Raw genomic sequence first — 14,293 nt, 5'->3', positions numbered from 1 at the left:
TTTGGGATGACACGGAACCTCTGGTGGGTCTGAGAAACTTAATATTTTAGAAATACAGGCCTATCTCTATGCCCTTTACTCAAGCTTCCTCTCCCTCAATTTCTCTAGTCTCATCATCACCACCCCCACTTTGCTCCTTCCCCATCCTGTGTTTCTCTCCTTCTTCCCCTGACTCCACCCCTCCCTCCTCCTTGACACTCTCAATCTCTCTTTCCCTCCCTCCAGCCTCCCTCTCTTCTCTTATCTCCCTCCCTCTCTCCTCAGAAATCCCAGCCTGTTCCATCTCTCTATTCCCCTTTCTCCTCTCCCGCTTCTGTCTCTCTCATGGTCTTTTCCAGCCTTTCCATCTCTTTGTCTCTCTCCATTACATTTTCTCTTTTTCCTTCTCTTTTCTTCTCTCACTATTTTTCCTTCCTCTCTATTTCTCTCCCTGATTCTTCCAAGATCCCCCTTCTCTCCCTGCTTTGTCTCTTGCTCTCCCTTTGCCTGCCTCTTCCCCCTCTTTCCTTGCCTCTGTCCGCCCTTCTGTATCTCCCCATTTCTTTGTGTGTTGTTTCTCTCCCTCACTCCCTTGCTCCCTCCCTCTTTTCTCTCTCTCTCTCTCTCTCTCTCTCTCCATCTCTCATCCCCCTCCCATTCTCTCTTTCTCTGCACACAGATCTCCTCCCTAGGAGCCCCCAGCTGCCTGGTGAATTCATTTCAGCAGCTATTAGGGATCAGCACCTGCCCTGATACTTGGTGGGGAAGATGAGTTTGAGATAAGATGGGCTGTTTCAATCTCAGCACATCTGTAATTGCATTACCATTAAATTGCACCATTTTCCAAAGGTGAGAGCCCAGGGCCCTTGTGCTGAGAGTCTTCTGTAAATCCACTGCCAGGTTCTGCATGATTGGAAGCCCCAGGCAGAGGGGAGAGTAGACCCAGCTTGATTTGACCACCATATTAATCCCTCCTTGTCTTCAGGGTCTCTTGTTTTCCATTTTATTTCAAAGGTGAAAGAACCCCTGGGAATCACCATTTCCAACCTTCTCATCTCACAGATAAAGAAACCAAAGTTTAAAGAAAGGGAATTGCCCAAGATCACACAGGCATGAGCCACTAAGTCTACAGATGTCCCTCCTTCTGCAGCCTTCATGCAGGTTAGGACTGTAGCAGGGAAAGTGGGCAAGGGGCAAAAACATAACCCAGAAATTTCAGGTTCCAAGGGTGTGACTTTGGCCAAATATACAAGAATCTGTTGTATCTAGTGGGCATGATACAAAAATGGTACATGGGTCAGAGGATAGCAACATCATGAGTTCCTGTGGCCTGTCAAGTTTGTCCAGGGGTACAGAGAACAGGATTCAGACCCAGGGAGAGGACAAAACTGGATGGGGACTAGGTGCATTCGTGCTCCAGACAGATGGGCTGGTATGCAGGGCAGGACTCTGTCTCCAGCTAGGACCTGGGAGACACAACCAGGAAATCAATGCAGAAGGTGGCATAAACCAAGGCAATAACACAGGGGCTGGCAATGAGGACTGCAGTCTGGGGGCCTGTCCAGCTTGTGCCTGCAGAGGGAGAAGCTGAGAAGGATGGAGCCTGCAAAGAATGGAGATCAGGATGGGCTGCAGCCTGGATGCAAGGAAAACAGGATGCAGATGGTAGCTGGGGAGTGGACACAGAAGGAGAAGCAAATACCCTCTGTGGGTTGGGCATCAAGAAGGGCTGCAGGTAGAAGGTTATGAGAGGAAACCAGATGAATGTGGGGAAGGGTCGGTACTGGCACGGAGCACCATGCAGAAGAGCTCCAGGAGGCCAGAGACAGTGTCACCTGGCACAGCGGTCTCCTTAGGCTCTGTTCTGCTTGTTGAGGCCCTGTTTCCTGCCTCTTTTTTTTGTTTTAAGAGTTTATTTATTTATTCATGAGAGACACAGAGAAAGAGGCAGAGACACAGGCAGAGAGAGAAGCAGGCTCCATACAGGGAGCCCGACATGGGACCTGATCCCGGGTCTTCAGGATCACGCCTTGGGCCGAAGGCAGGTGCCAAACCACTGAGCCACCCAGGTATCCCTGTTTCCTGCCTCTTTTTTTTTTTTTTAAATATCTATTTATTTATTTATTTTATTTATTTATGATAGTCACAGAGAGAGAGAGAGAGACAGAGAGAGGCAGAGACACAGGCAGAGGGAGAAGCAGGCTCCATGCACCGGGAGCCCGATGTGGGATTCGATCCCGGGTCTCCAGGACCACGCCCTGAGCCAAAGGCAGGCGCCAAACCGCTGCGCCACCCAGGGATCCCTGTTTCCTGCCTCTTAAGGAAAATAGATACAGGATCATCCAGAGCTCAGGCTTGTTCTGTACTAAGCGATCATTCCCACTGCCCACCTACTGTTGGTCAGCCTGAGGAGTTATGGGTTTGAGGCTGGAGGGGATGAGGAGGGCAGGGAGATCATTACTACAGTGGCCCCCGGCAGCTCTGGGAGCCTCAGCGATGCCCACTCCCTAGCCCCCTGCACCAACGGCAGCAGGAACCTAAACAGGCAGGCTGAGCAGATACAGGTCCCCGGCACATCATTCCCAGCTCCAGCGCCAGGAGGCCAGCGAGCAAACAAACAGCCAGCAAATGTGTCCCTGTGCCCTGGGGTCAGCCTGCCGCAGTGGCTACACCTGCTTTGGCAAAGCAGTTACTTTGAAGCCAGCCTGATGCAGAGAGCGTACAGCACTCAGGAACAAAATTGGGGGGTTTAATGATGTGAAATAGCTCCGTGTGTAATCTGGGTGCACGGCAAGGGCTGCTGAGAGACTCTAAAAGCTTCCCGGGCCGGCCTGCCTCTGAGGCTGGCCCATTATGCTGTTTGCCGCCTTGTGATCAGGGTAAAGCCAGCCCCTGCCAGCCTTAGCTGCATGCACACTCCTCCGTTCCCCCCAACCCCAGGCGCCCACAGGGCCCCCAGCACGGGTCATCGGGCACAAGGTTGGCTGCCCCAGCAATTCTTAGATAAATCAATTAGGATAAATGAGCTTAGTGATGTATGATGCCCTTGCTCCACTGCGTGCCTTCTGAACTATTAGTTCTCCGGAGAAGATTAATTACGGGACTGCCATGCTAATGCTCTTTTAATGGAATCTGTTATTTAAGTTTAAGAGCAGATATCGAATGTATGGGAGTTAGATACCTGTTCTGTGCATCCCAAATCAGAAGCGATGGATAGAGCTAACCTCGGGACGCACCTGTTGAAACAGGAGACCTAATAATCACTCTGAACCCTGCAGAAGGTTGCGTCAAGTCCTGGAAGGTTTCCCTGGAATTGATCGTGTGTATTTGTGTCATCAACTTTTCACTCTACTTGGACAGGAATTCTTATGTTGGTAGAAGGAGAGTAGAAAAGTGGAAGAGCTGTTAAAGGGAAGAGGCTGGGTGAGCCTAAATAAGCCATAGAGTGGGAGGTAGACAGAAAGGACGTCTTTGATTTAGGGTCATACTGATAGAGATACAATATCATGAGCAAAGGAGGTCTTGGCCTTGCCCTGGATGGTCTAGTTGAGTATAGGAAGTCGTGTTTCCCAAGGGACATTGGCTAGTGACGAGAAGTGGACCGAGGCTAGAATAATGAGAGGTCAGAAAACTGAATCCTATGGAAATCGCAAGTAGCTCCCGGGAAATGTGGATGGGGAGAGGCCCTGGTTCTCAGCGCTGGCTGCTTCTTAGAATCCTAAGGAGAAACTTTTAGAAAATACCAATGCCCAGGCCTCCTTCCCAGAAATTCGGATTCCGTTGGCCTGTGGTGGATCCAGGCATCAGTAGTTTTTAGACTCTTCCCAGGTGATTCCAATGCACAGCCAAGTGCGAGAACCACCACTGTAAGAGATGTCACGGGGCGGTTGGGGGGGGGGGAGGTGGTGCAGGATGGCACTTACCACGTGCTGCTGCAGAGGACAGGACACACGTGGATGGGGGGAGTGCTTGTCCTCACACGTTGGAGGCCTGTGGTGGTGGGCCAGCCGAGATCGGGAATGGGGTGAGCCGGTGGGACGGGGTCTGGACCGAGCTCTGGCCCCTCTGTGGACGGTGTTAGAAATGGAGACCCAGGAAGAGCAACCAGAGAGAGGCACAGGGAGGTGGAAATAATTTGCAACCAACCTCACATTTGTCGACGGAAACTTCAAAGAAGAACACGGAGGGTCACCCACGTGGCGGGGATTCCTACACCCCTGGGAGGCCCACAGGGTTGGAGGTGGTGTGACAGGTGTTTTGGGGCAGAAGCAATGCTCCAGAGCTGTACACAAGGGTCAGAGGCAGCCCTGGCTGTGCACATTCACGGCTCCAGGGGCACAAGAGGCAGCATGAGCCTGCCCCCAGGAAGGAGGAGCCCGGGGCCCACTCTCCTGGACAGAAGTGGGTCCTGGAAGACTCGATCTGAACCGCAAGCCCCTCTGGCTGGGAGCAGGGGCAGCATTTTGGGAGAATGGAGTGAGTATTCCGTGAACACCTGGTGCAGGCCAGGCCCTGTGCAGGGGCTTCCCACCCTCATCCCTTTACTCCTACCAACAGCCCTACTAGTTGGGGGGAAGTTTTGAACACATATCATGTGTAGATGTGAAAACTGAGGACCAGAGAGCTTAAAAGCCCCGCCTGGTCATACCTGGGCTCTGACTGCCAAGCTCCTTCTGGGGCCCCAAGTAAGGGCTGCTCTGCCGGCCTCCCGCACCCAGGACTGACGCCAGAAACAGCAGGTCCACTGGCTGCCGGTGGGGAGGCAGGAAAGAGACCCACACCCACCCGCTGCCAGGCCAGGCCTTCCCTCCCCGCCAGAAGACAGGAGACAGACTTGGTGGGTTTGAGGCGGGGGACCGGGGTACACAGGATGCTGGGGGTGGGGGGTAGGATGGAGGTGGAGCAGGAGCTCAGTGCTGTGCGGTGCCGGTTTCTCTAAGCCCGAGAGCTGAAGAAGCCTCAGCGTCACCTGCCACATGGAAATGGCAGCCCTGTGCTGCCCCTGCCATGGGGGATGAGGTTTAGAGAATTACAGGCCCTGATCGAGTCCCACGAGTCCCACGTTGGGCTCCCTGCATGGAGCCTGCTTCTCCCTCCGCCTGTGTCTCTGCCTCTCTCTGTCTGTCTCTGTGTCTCTGCCTCTCTCTGTGTGTCTCTCATGAATAAATAAAATCTTTAAAAGAAAAAGAAAGAAAGAAAAATTACAGGCCCCAAATGGGGCCCGATGGGGGCTGGGGATGGAGGTGGAGGTGCTCCTGGGTGGGGCTGCTCTGGGGGCCTCATGGGGGCTGGGGGAAGAGGTGGAGGTGCTCCTGGGTGAGGCTGCTCTGGGGGCCTGATGGGGGCTGGAAGTGGGGGTGGAGGGAGGTGCTCCTGGGTGGGGCTGCCCTGGGGGCCTGATGGGGGCCCCCGGGGAGCGGGTGGAGGGAGGTGCTCCTGGTGACACAGCTGACTCCTCCATGTCCTCCTTTGCAAAGGTTCAGCAAACAAATGTGAGGCCGGTTACAAATTATTTCTGCCATCTTTCATACCATGGAGTTAACAGCTGGCTGAGCGACAATATATCAATTGTATAAATTTCTAGGGCATTTTCATGTTTCAATCTCCTTATGTATTTCTAGTTGACCAGACTTGTTCAAATTGCCATTAACTGCAATCCCATCACCTGGCTCACTGGGCAGGAAGGCAGTGGCTTGGGTTTAACTCCTCAGGGGCCACGGGCGGGAGAGGGGAGAGGTCTGGGACCATCAAGGCGTAGAGAAGGGCCTGCTGTTAGAAGTCAAACAGCTGCTCTAATCTGTAGACCTCATTCTTCGTTTTTTTCCCCTCTGGGGCCTCTGACGACCTTCCATCCAAATCTATATCCGCTCAGATCCTTCTCTCTTGAGACCCTGAAGCCACCTCCTGCCACATTGCCACACACACCAATGGCTGATAGAGCCCCCTTAAATACAGTCCCACTCCAAATTCAAAACCATGTCATAGATGGGGGGGAGGAGAGGTGCTGAGAAACCGGGGGGGGGGGGGGGGGGGCGGGGCTCCATTTGGAAAAGTTGTAATCCAGTGTGATTTGGGGGAGTGGAGAAGAGGAGCATTAAGAACGTTTTAGAGTTGGAATAAAAATTGCTCAGATCTCGTTCCCCATGCCTGGCACAGACCCTGGCACAGAGCTGGGACTAAGCAATGTTTCCGGAACAAGGGAATGAATGAATATAATCCAAAGACCACGCATGGGCTTGGAACCAGAGCACTGGCTTCAAATCCCGGTTCTACCTCGTTGGGATCTTGGGCCAATCGCTCATCTTTAATGGGCAGGGCATTCAGAGCAGGAAGAGGTCACAGGACCCCCTCCCCCAGTTTTCCAGAGGGAGAGGAAATCTCGTAGCTGTCAGTAATATGCTCGAACTGCCAAAAGCACATAAAGGAGCTACAGCAATTGTGAAACAGAAGTCACAGTTCTCTTTGTTTGGCAATAATGTAAACCTCACAATTTTTAACTTCTAGATTAAAAAAATTAATAATAGTAACCCTTCCACGGTTATATCTAAGAAATCTGTAAGCCTCAAACATTGTGGCCATACACCCCCCCACCACCACCACCACCCTCCACCGCCACCTAAGGTCTGGGACATACACAATGCTAGGAGGGTGTTCATGACCGTCAGCCCAGCCGAGGTGGGTGCTCCCTTTTTTGCAAACAAGGAGGTGGCATCCAAGGAAGTACAGTTCATAGCTGATCAGGGGAAAGCTTCCGGAAACATGTGGAACAAGTCCAGGCAAACACAGGATTTGACTGCATGGAGATGGAGTAGGTTAGCAGGTAGGCCTTGGTGCTGGGCTGATGAGAACTAGGGCTAGTTGTTGGGTTCCATCCTCTCTCAGCCTCAGCCCAGCCTGGCTTTGAGAATAACAACCAAGTAGCAATCGTCAATTTATTGAGCAGATACTACATCCCAGGTACCGTGCCAATTACTGATAGGCCGAACCGCATTTAACCTTCATGACTTTCCCACAAAGCTGATGTGATTGTATTCTGAGATGACGCCCAGTGATCCCCGTCTCTTGACGTTCACATAATAGCATCTTGTGTAATAATCTCTCCGCCTTGAGTGCAGGCTGGATCTGGTGATTTGCTTCTCTTTTTTTTTTTAAGATTTTATTTATTTATTCATGAGAGACACAGAGAGAGAGGCAGAGGGAGAAGCAGGCTCCATGCAAGGAGCCCGACGTGGGACTCCATCCCCAGACTCCAGGATCATGCCCTGGGCCGAAGGCAGACGCCCAACCGCTGAGCCACCCAGGCATCCCTGGTGATTTGCTTCTCATGAATAATAATAGAAGAGTGCAAAAGTGATGGTGCATCACTTCTGAGAGTAGGTGATACAGGACTGTGACTTCATTTGCCCTCCCTCTCCCTCTCCCTCTCCCTCTCCCTCTCCCTCTCCCTCTCCCTCTCCCTCTCTCTCTCTCTCTCTCTCTGGCTTTCCGTGATGAAGCAAGCTGGGAAGGCCCATATGGGAAGAAAACAAAGGACAGCTTCCAACCAAACACCAGTGCTGAAATGCAACCCTCAGTTTGACAGTCCTTGTGGAACTGAACCCTGCCAACACCCCGTGCATACATTAGGAAGTGGATCCTTCCCCAGCACAGCCTTCAGATGAAACCACAGCCCGGTGACAACCTGACTGTAAGACACCCCAAGTGGAGGACCCAGCTCAGCCTCGCCTGGCTTCCTGGTGCACAAAAACCTCAAGATAATGAATGTAAATGGTTTTCAGCTGCTAAATTGGGGGGTAGGGTTATGCAGCCGTAGGCAACTAATAACACTATTATTCCTATGGTATAGATGAGGAAACTGAGGCTCAGAGCAAACACCAAGCTTGCCTGGGGCCACACAGGGAGTCAGTGGATGAGGCCAGCTTAGAACCAAAGTCTATCTGACCTTGATGTCCACATTCTTGCCCACCATGCACCCCTGCCTCCTCTCTGGGGCCTGACCCTCCAAAGCTAATTGGCCTTCCCGTCACACGTCATGAGGCTCTGCATCGGCCTTTATGTACCCGTCCTTGGCCCTCCTATTCAGGGATGTGGCTCTATTGGGTTTTGAGGTTTCAGTCACTTCTGGGTGAGAAGCAGTTGAGGCACATTTGATCCCATGACTTCTGGCGCCACCTTGGATGTGCGCACTGACTTTGTCCCTGCTTGGAGAAGGTGATGGTGTGCAAGACAGTGGCAAAGAAGCAGAGGGGAGGGAAGTGATGGCAAGGAGGTGGGAGAGTCAACGGCCACGTCCTTTGTAAAGCGCCCCTGTCACTTTCCTCGGCACCCCCAGCCCCCATTCCTGAGCACTGTACTCACACCACCCACCTTCTGGGTCTAGGTAGCTTTGCCAGAAGCATCTTGGCTGTACACATTTTTGCTGTATTTTTCATCACATAACTAATCGGCCCTAAGGCAATCTTGCCATCACGTGTAACACCACAAAAAAATAAGGAACATTGTGTCCTAACGAAGGACATAATGAAACATGAATAATGAATAATATAATTTAAGACACTCTTGTAGGGGTGCTTGCAAGGTCCACTCAATTAGACGTCCGACTCTTGATTTCAGCTCAGGTCATGATCTCAGGGCGGTGAGAACGAGCCCCAAATGGGGCTCCGTGCTGGGTGCAGAGTCTGCTTATGATTCTCTCTCTCTCTCTTTTTTTTTGTTTTGCTTACGATTCTCTATCTCCCTCTGACAACACCCCCTCAACTGCTCCCTCTCTCTCTCTCTCTCACTCATTCTCTCTCTCTTCCTAAAATAAATAAATAAAAATTCTTAAAAGACTTTATTGCAGAATGCAAAGTATTTGAACACATTTAAGGTACATACAGATTCACAGCAATGCTGTGCCAATAACTGTTTTTATCTTGTGGCTTGTACCTTCGCACTCGTCTTCAGAGTCCTTCGGCCATAGAATTCTACATTTCTCTTTGCTCGTGGATGCGCCTTCTTGTCCAGCGTCGTACTTCTTCAATCTTCACTAACATTTCTTCCTTCGTGAGTATCTGTTTCCAGAATCTAGGCTGCATGTTTGCGTCGTGACATGAAAATCGCCTCTGCTGTTGTTGGTTCTTGGCGTTGTCACTTGTCCGTTGAGAGTCTCTCCAAAGTCCTCCGGGAGATGTGATGAGTTCACACTCGGCATCACAGTCCAGACCGTGACGAGGACTAAGATTTATATAATATAAAAACGGGAGGATGGTGTCAGTGGGAGAAATGAAAACAAACTGCCAACCAGTCAATGAAACCAAACTGTCAACCAGTTATTTTGTTTTTTAGCCTTCGGGGCAAAATTGCCTTACGCCGAATTAGTTACGGGACGAAAACGCTAGCAGCAAAGACACTTAAAGCAAAAATACTGGACGCACCTCCTTCCTGACCCCACCCTCATCGGCAGCTCCTCGGGAACCCCCAAAGCCACCTCAGCCCTCGGGGCCACCTCACCTGCCCCAGGTTGCTGAAGGTCTGAGCAGGCCAGCAGCACATTTGCCCTTGCTCACGGCTCTTCCCCAGAGCAGATAGACCCACGGGCATCCCCAGTGGTCCAGAGCCAGGGAGCCGCCGTCAGCCAGACTTGCTTCCAATCCCTGCTCAACCATTCCTGTTCTGTGTGCCCCCAAGTCCTCTTGGGCCTCAGTTTGTTCATCTGCAAAATGGAAATAATAATAACAATCATAAAGTGCTTACTCTAGGACCTGGCATGGGTTCAACACTCAACAAGGGTACTAACCCTATTATAATTATGATTTCCTTATTTGTAAAACTGGGAGAGTTCTGTATTTCATGGAACTAACTACTCGTCGGCGTGAAACGTGCCCCTGTTGCATAGACCACTGAGAGGGACACACGCTCTCCGATGTAACCCCACCAACCCGAACATGTTTCCCACGTCTAAGACTGTATCTTAGCGACGCCTGGGGGGCTCAGTGGTTGAGTGTCTGCCTTCTGCTCAGGGTGTGATCCCAGAGCCCCAGGATCGAGTCCCACATCAATCTCTCTGCAGGGAGCCTGCTTTTCCTCCCTCTGCCTGTGTCTCTGCCTGTGTGTCTCTCATGAATAAATAAATAAAATTTTTTTAAAAGTCTATATCTTAGAATCAATGAATCAATGCGCTACAGAACGAGTGTCCACCTCGCAGAGCTGGTGTGGGATTGAATGGGGCAACTCCACGGCGCTCAATAAATGTTTATGGAGTGGATGGAGGCTGGACTCCCGTCCAGTGCTCTTCCCACGCGGCAGCCACTGCCCACGCTGCTCACGCTGAAGCTCACACCAAAGCACCCACAGGGTAGCAGGACAGACGGACACAGAGGGGCCCTCCATGAGCCTACGCATTGCACAATCACTCGGCTCCAAGACCACCCCAGGGTGCCTCCTCTTCCACAGCGGTCTGAGCACGCCTCCTGAGATTGCCCCTCTTTGCCTCAGTTTCATTCCATGGAGAATGGGGCTGAGGACTCCTCCTTCTCGAGACCACCATGAGAAGCCCTCAAGACGATGTCCATGCTCCGATGTGAGGGGCTTGTCTTACCAGAACGAGGTCCCCTAGACCTCTCTGCTACCCACCCGACCTCCTCCCAAGCCGGAGAAAGGTCAGCAACTTGTCCCTCCTGTCCGGTCCAGACGACACCCCCCCAAAGCCAGTGTCTGCTGGGGCTCCGAGCCAGGAAAGGGGGCATCAGCTAGAGGTCTCGCCCAAAAGGCCACCTGAGGCTAGAATGGCACCGGCCCCTCTTGATGCTGCTTCCTTGGGAAGTTCTTCCCAGAATCTGCCTTCTGGCCCATCAGTAGCAGGAGCCCAGACTGCAGGCTGAGCAAGCCTAGTGAGTAAAAGCCGCTGGAGCATCCTCCAGGCAGGCCCTCGCTCAGGGCCAGGGGGGCCGGAGGGGGTCTGGGGGAGGGGAGAGATACCTGGCAGCCCAGGCTATACAGCCCTGTATCCCTCGGGCAGGACAAGCACTTCCGAAACTCAGTAACTTGTCCAATTTTCCAAAATATGAGCTCAGGCTTCTCTGAATCCTGGTCTGTCTCCTAGGTGCCTGTTTCGGAGCGTCTGTCCCTCCCCGGCTACCTCCTGCTGTGGTGGCCTGAATGAGACCACTCTGCGCAGAGCCACTGAGGCAGAGTGAGCCCAGGCACCCCGCCCCCACCGCCACCCCACCCGCTGCGCAGAGACTCTGGCTCACCTAGGACCAGCTCGCAGCAGCTGCTTGGAAATAACAGTCCCCCTCTCTCCGTGATGATGAGCTCCTTATCTCTCTGTGCAAATTAGGAGCACTTCATGGTAATCCAGCCCCGCTCCCCGCCTCAGCAGACTCTCCGAAATAAAAAAGCTGGAACTGAGTCATCAAACATTGAAGCTCCCCCACCGCCCCATCCCCCCAGTAGTCAGGCCTGTGAGGAGGGAGTGAGGCTCCAGGTCCGCCCCAGCCTGGGCCCTTCCCTGGGACACCCGGGTGTGTCCAAGAGTCCGTGTGCAGCCTCCCCGCGGGTCCTGGAGGGCCCCCCCTCCCTGAGCCAGCTCACACCCTGCAGAAGGCACCAATAATAATAACCACCATTTGCAGAGACATCAGGAGCAGCCAAGCCAGGCCTTGGGCCAAGTGCTCTGCAGGAGTTAGTGACCTCCCGGAAGCCTCAGGACAGCCCAATGAGTGGGGGTCTTAGCCCCATTTTTCAGATGGAGGCCAGTGGGTTAAGGTGCTGTGGCCGAGGTTGCGACCCCCGCAAGCGGCAGCCAAGAACCGCAGCTCCCCTGCCGCCTGCGCCCCCGCCACGCATCCCTGGGGACAGTCAGGGCGCTGCGTCAGGGCCGCTGTCCACACACATTTGCAGAATTCGCCCACTCACACCCTCATGTGTCCAGGACTCGAAGCTAGATTTTTTTTTTCTCCCTCAAATGGTCCCAAAAGGAATGTGAGATGGGCTGCGAACCAGGCGCCCAGGCTATAAAAGCGGAAAATCAATTTGTAAGGGAGGGAGCCGCGATCTCCCGGAGGGGCCTGGGAGGGCCAGCCAGCTGAGCAAGCCAGGCACCTGCCACCAACGCCCAGGGGCACCCCCGGGTGCCCGCGTGTGCTGCCCCCTGCACCGGGGGGCAGGCCCCACGCAGCCCTGCACCCCTGCACCATTTCCAGATTGCGGTTGCCAACAGGTACCCGCTCCCACTTCCTGCTCCCCAGCGGCGGCCCCCTTGCAGGCACTGAATTCCAAATGCAGCAAAAAATAAATATTTTAAGGCTCTGTGGCCTGAGTCACCCAGAGTCTGGTGGCAGCTAATGCTTTGCAGCTGGCCCTGCCCACGGGCCTGCTTAGCATGCAATTAAGATGCAAAATAACATCCCTCAAAAGCTCCCCTCCGGGCCTCTCTGCTTCTCCCTTCAAGGCCCTCCTGGATTAAGAAGATTCTGGAACAGTGGGGATGCACTTCTCTCACCAACCTTATTGGAACAAGCCCCCCCCCCCCCCCCCCCGCCCCGCTGGGTTTATGGGCTTGGCTCAGAGCCCTGCCCTGTGGCCCTCACCGCCCCCCGCCCTCGCCAGCTCCCTGCAGACATCCCCCAGGCCACAGCACACTCAGTCTGGTCCAGAAATTCAGAATCCTTCACTGATGCCCCGTGGGCCTTGTTTGTAACCCAACCGGCCACGGAGACCTCCGCACCAGACCACCTGCCTGGCACCTCTTGAATCTGATCTCTCCCTTTGCTCATCCTCTCCAAGCACGTGGGCCCGCTGTCAAGCCCCCCAAACAAGCCAAACTCGTTCCTGCCTCAAGGCCTTTGCACTTGCTGTTCCTCGTTCTCGTGACCTGTCTGTGCCTGGCTCCTATTCAACCTTAAATATCACGTTTTCAGAGAAACCTACTGGGGCGCCTGGGTGGCTCAGGGGGTAAGCGTCTGTCTTCAGCTCAGGGGATGACCCCGGGGTCCCGGGATCAAGTCCCGCATTGGGCTCCCTGCATAGAGCCTGCTTCTCCCTCTGCCTGGGTCTCTGCCTCTCTCTGTGTGTCTCTCATGAATAAATAAAATCTTAAAAAAAAAAAAAAACCTTCTTCGAGCACCCCATGTAATGAGAGGCACTGGCGAGGAACCGGGCACAACACCAGGCACTTTATAACCACCTAAGGGTCAGCAAGTGGAGGATGGAGCTCATCAAGGACCACACAGGGAGGGGGAGGGTGCGAGCCCAGGTAGCCCAGGGACGCCGTTCCTGACCGAAGTGGCTTCCTTCCTCCCTGTCCCCGCCGGCTGCCCCCTTCTATCTTTATTCAGTTATCTTGTCTGTCACCCCAGTTGAATGTCATTAGTTCCCGACTATGGAAGCTTCTTCTATCTTACTCTGTCCCGTGTCCCCGGCGCTCACAGCAGTGCCTGGCCGGGGCAGGTGCTCAATACAGACGTCCTGGGTGGATGGATGGATGATGCATGCATGCATGAATGAATGAAGTGTTCTGATTGACTCCACCTCCTCCTGCCCTTTTTCCTATAGGGCTTTGAGTCAGACAAATTATCCACGCAAGGAGCACCTCGTCCCCTGCATATGGCACATGCGGGGTTTGCAAGGCCCAGGGGCTGAAGTGGCTCCTCAGGGAAAAGGTGGGTCAGCATCCGCATCAGGCTCCCTGATGTAGACTGTGTCCTGCAGTAGCTGGTTCCCGAAATACAAGAGAGACAAGGAAGCAAGTGGGTTTGAGGGCAGGGGGAGTGGGGGTCCCGGAACCGCGCCGGGGTGGAGGGAAAGAGGGGGACCAAACTACGGAGGGAGCGCCAAGCCCGCCGGAGAGAACACACCAGTGGGCCAGCCAACAAGGCAACTGCTCAGGTCTCGGAGTTGGGAGATGGTCAGGAGGGAGGAAGCAGTCCCCGCTCAAGCCTCAAGACTGCCGTGTAGCACAACTGCCACCCAGCAGGACAGTTCTATGATGGGAGCCGGTGTGACGGCGAAGCTCTGGCGTCCCTGGGTGACCACAAGGCACACAGGAGCCTGCAGGATGAGGCAGCTGTTGAAGAAATTTAATTAATCTTTTGGCTTCGTCAATGGAAGTATGATTTATAGGTGAAGGGAGGTGATTGGCTGCCCGCACCTGCTCCGGCCGGGCCTCCCTGCAGCCTTGCACACCCACACATTAGGAAGACCTTACAACTTTTGGATGTCCAAGGAAACAGCCCCAGGCCTGCTGGAGGAACCAGGGCCAAGCTGTTAAGGGGGGGAGTAATCCAGAAGACCTCGACTTCTGTTTGTCATCCCTGAAGCCTGCCTGGAGACA

General features: G+C 53.6%; 1 long non-coding RNA gene across 1 annotated transcript; it reads right to left on the bottom strand.

Moving 5' to 3' along the window:
• Window positions 1-8,797: 8,797 nt before the first annotated feature.
• LOC144281538 (uncharacterized) lies at window positions 8,798-11,479 on the bottom strand. Its single transcript, XR_013350010.1, has 3 exons — window positions 11,214-11,479; window positions 9,472-9,673; window positions 8,798-9,195 (listed from the first exon to the last, which is right to left on the bottom strand). It is a non-coding gene; the product is annotated as an uncharacterized LOC144281538 (long non-coding RNA).
• Between the last annotated feature and the right edge of the window lie 2,814 nt (window positions 11,480-14,293).

Source organism: Canis aureus, chromosome 13, assembly GCF_053574225.1.
Source record: "Canis aureus isolate CA01 chromosome 13, VMU_Caureus_v.1.0, whole genome shotgun sequence".
NCBI lineage: Eukaryota > Metazoa > Chordata > Mammalia > Carnivora > Canidae > Canis > Canis aureus.
The sequence above is the reverse complement of the archived record's forward strand: the minus strand, read 5'-3'. Positions and strand labels throughout refer to the sequence as shown.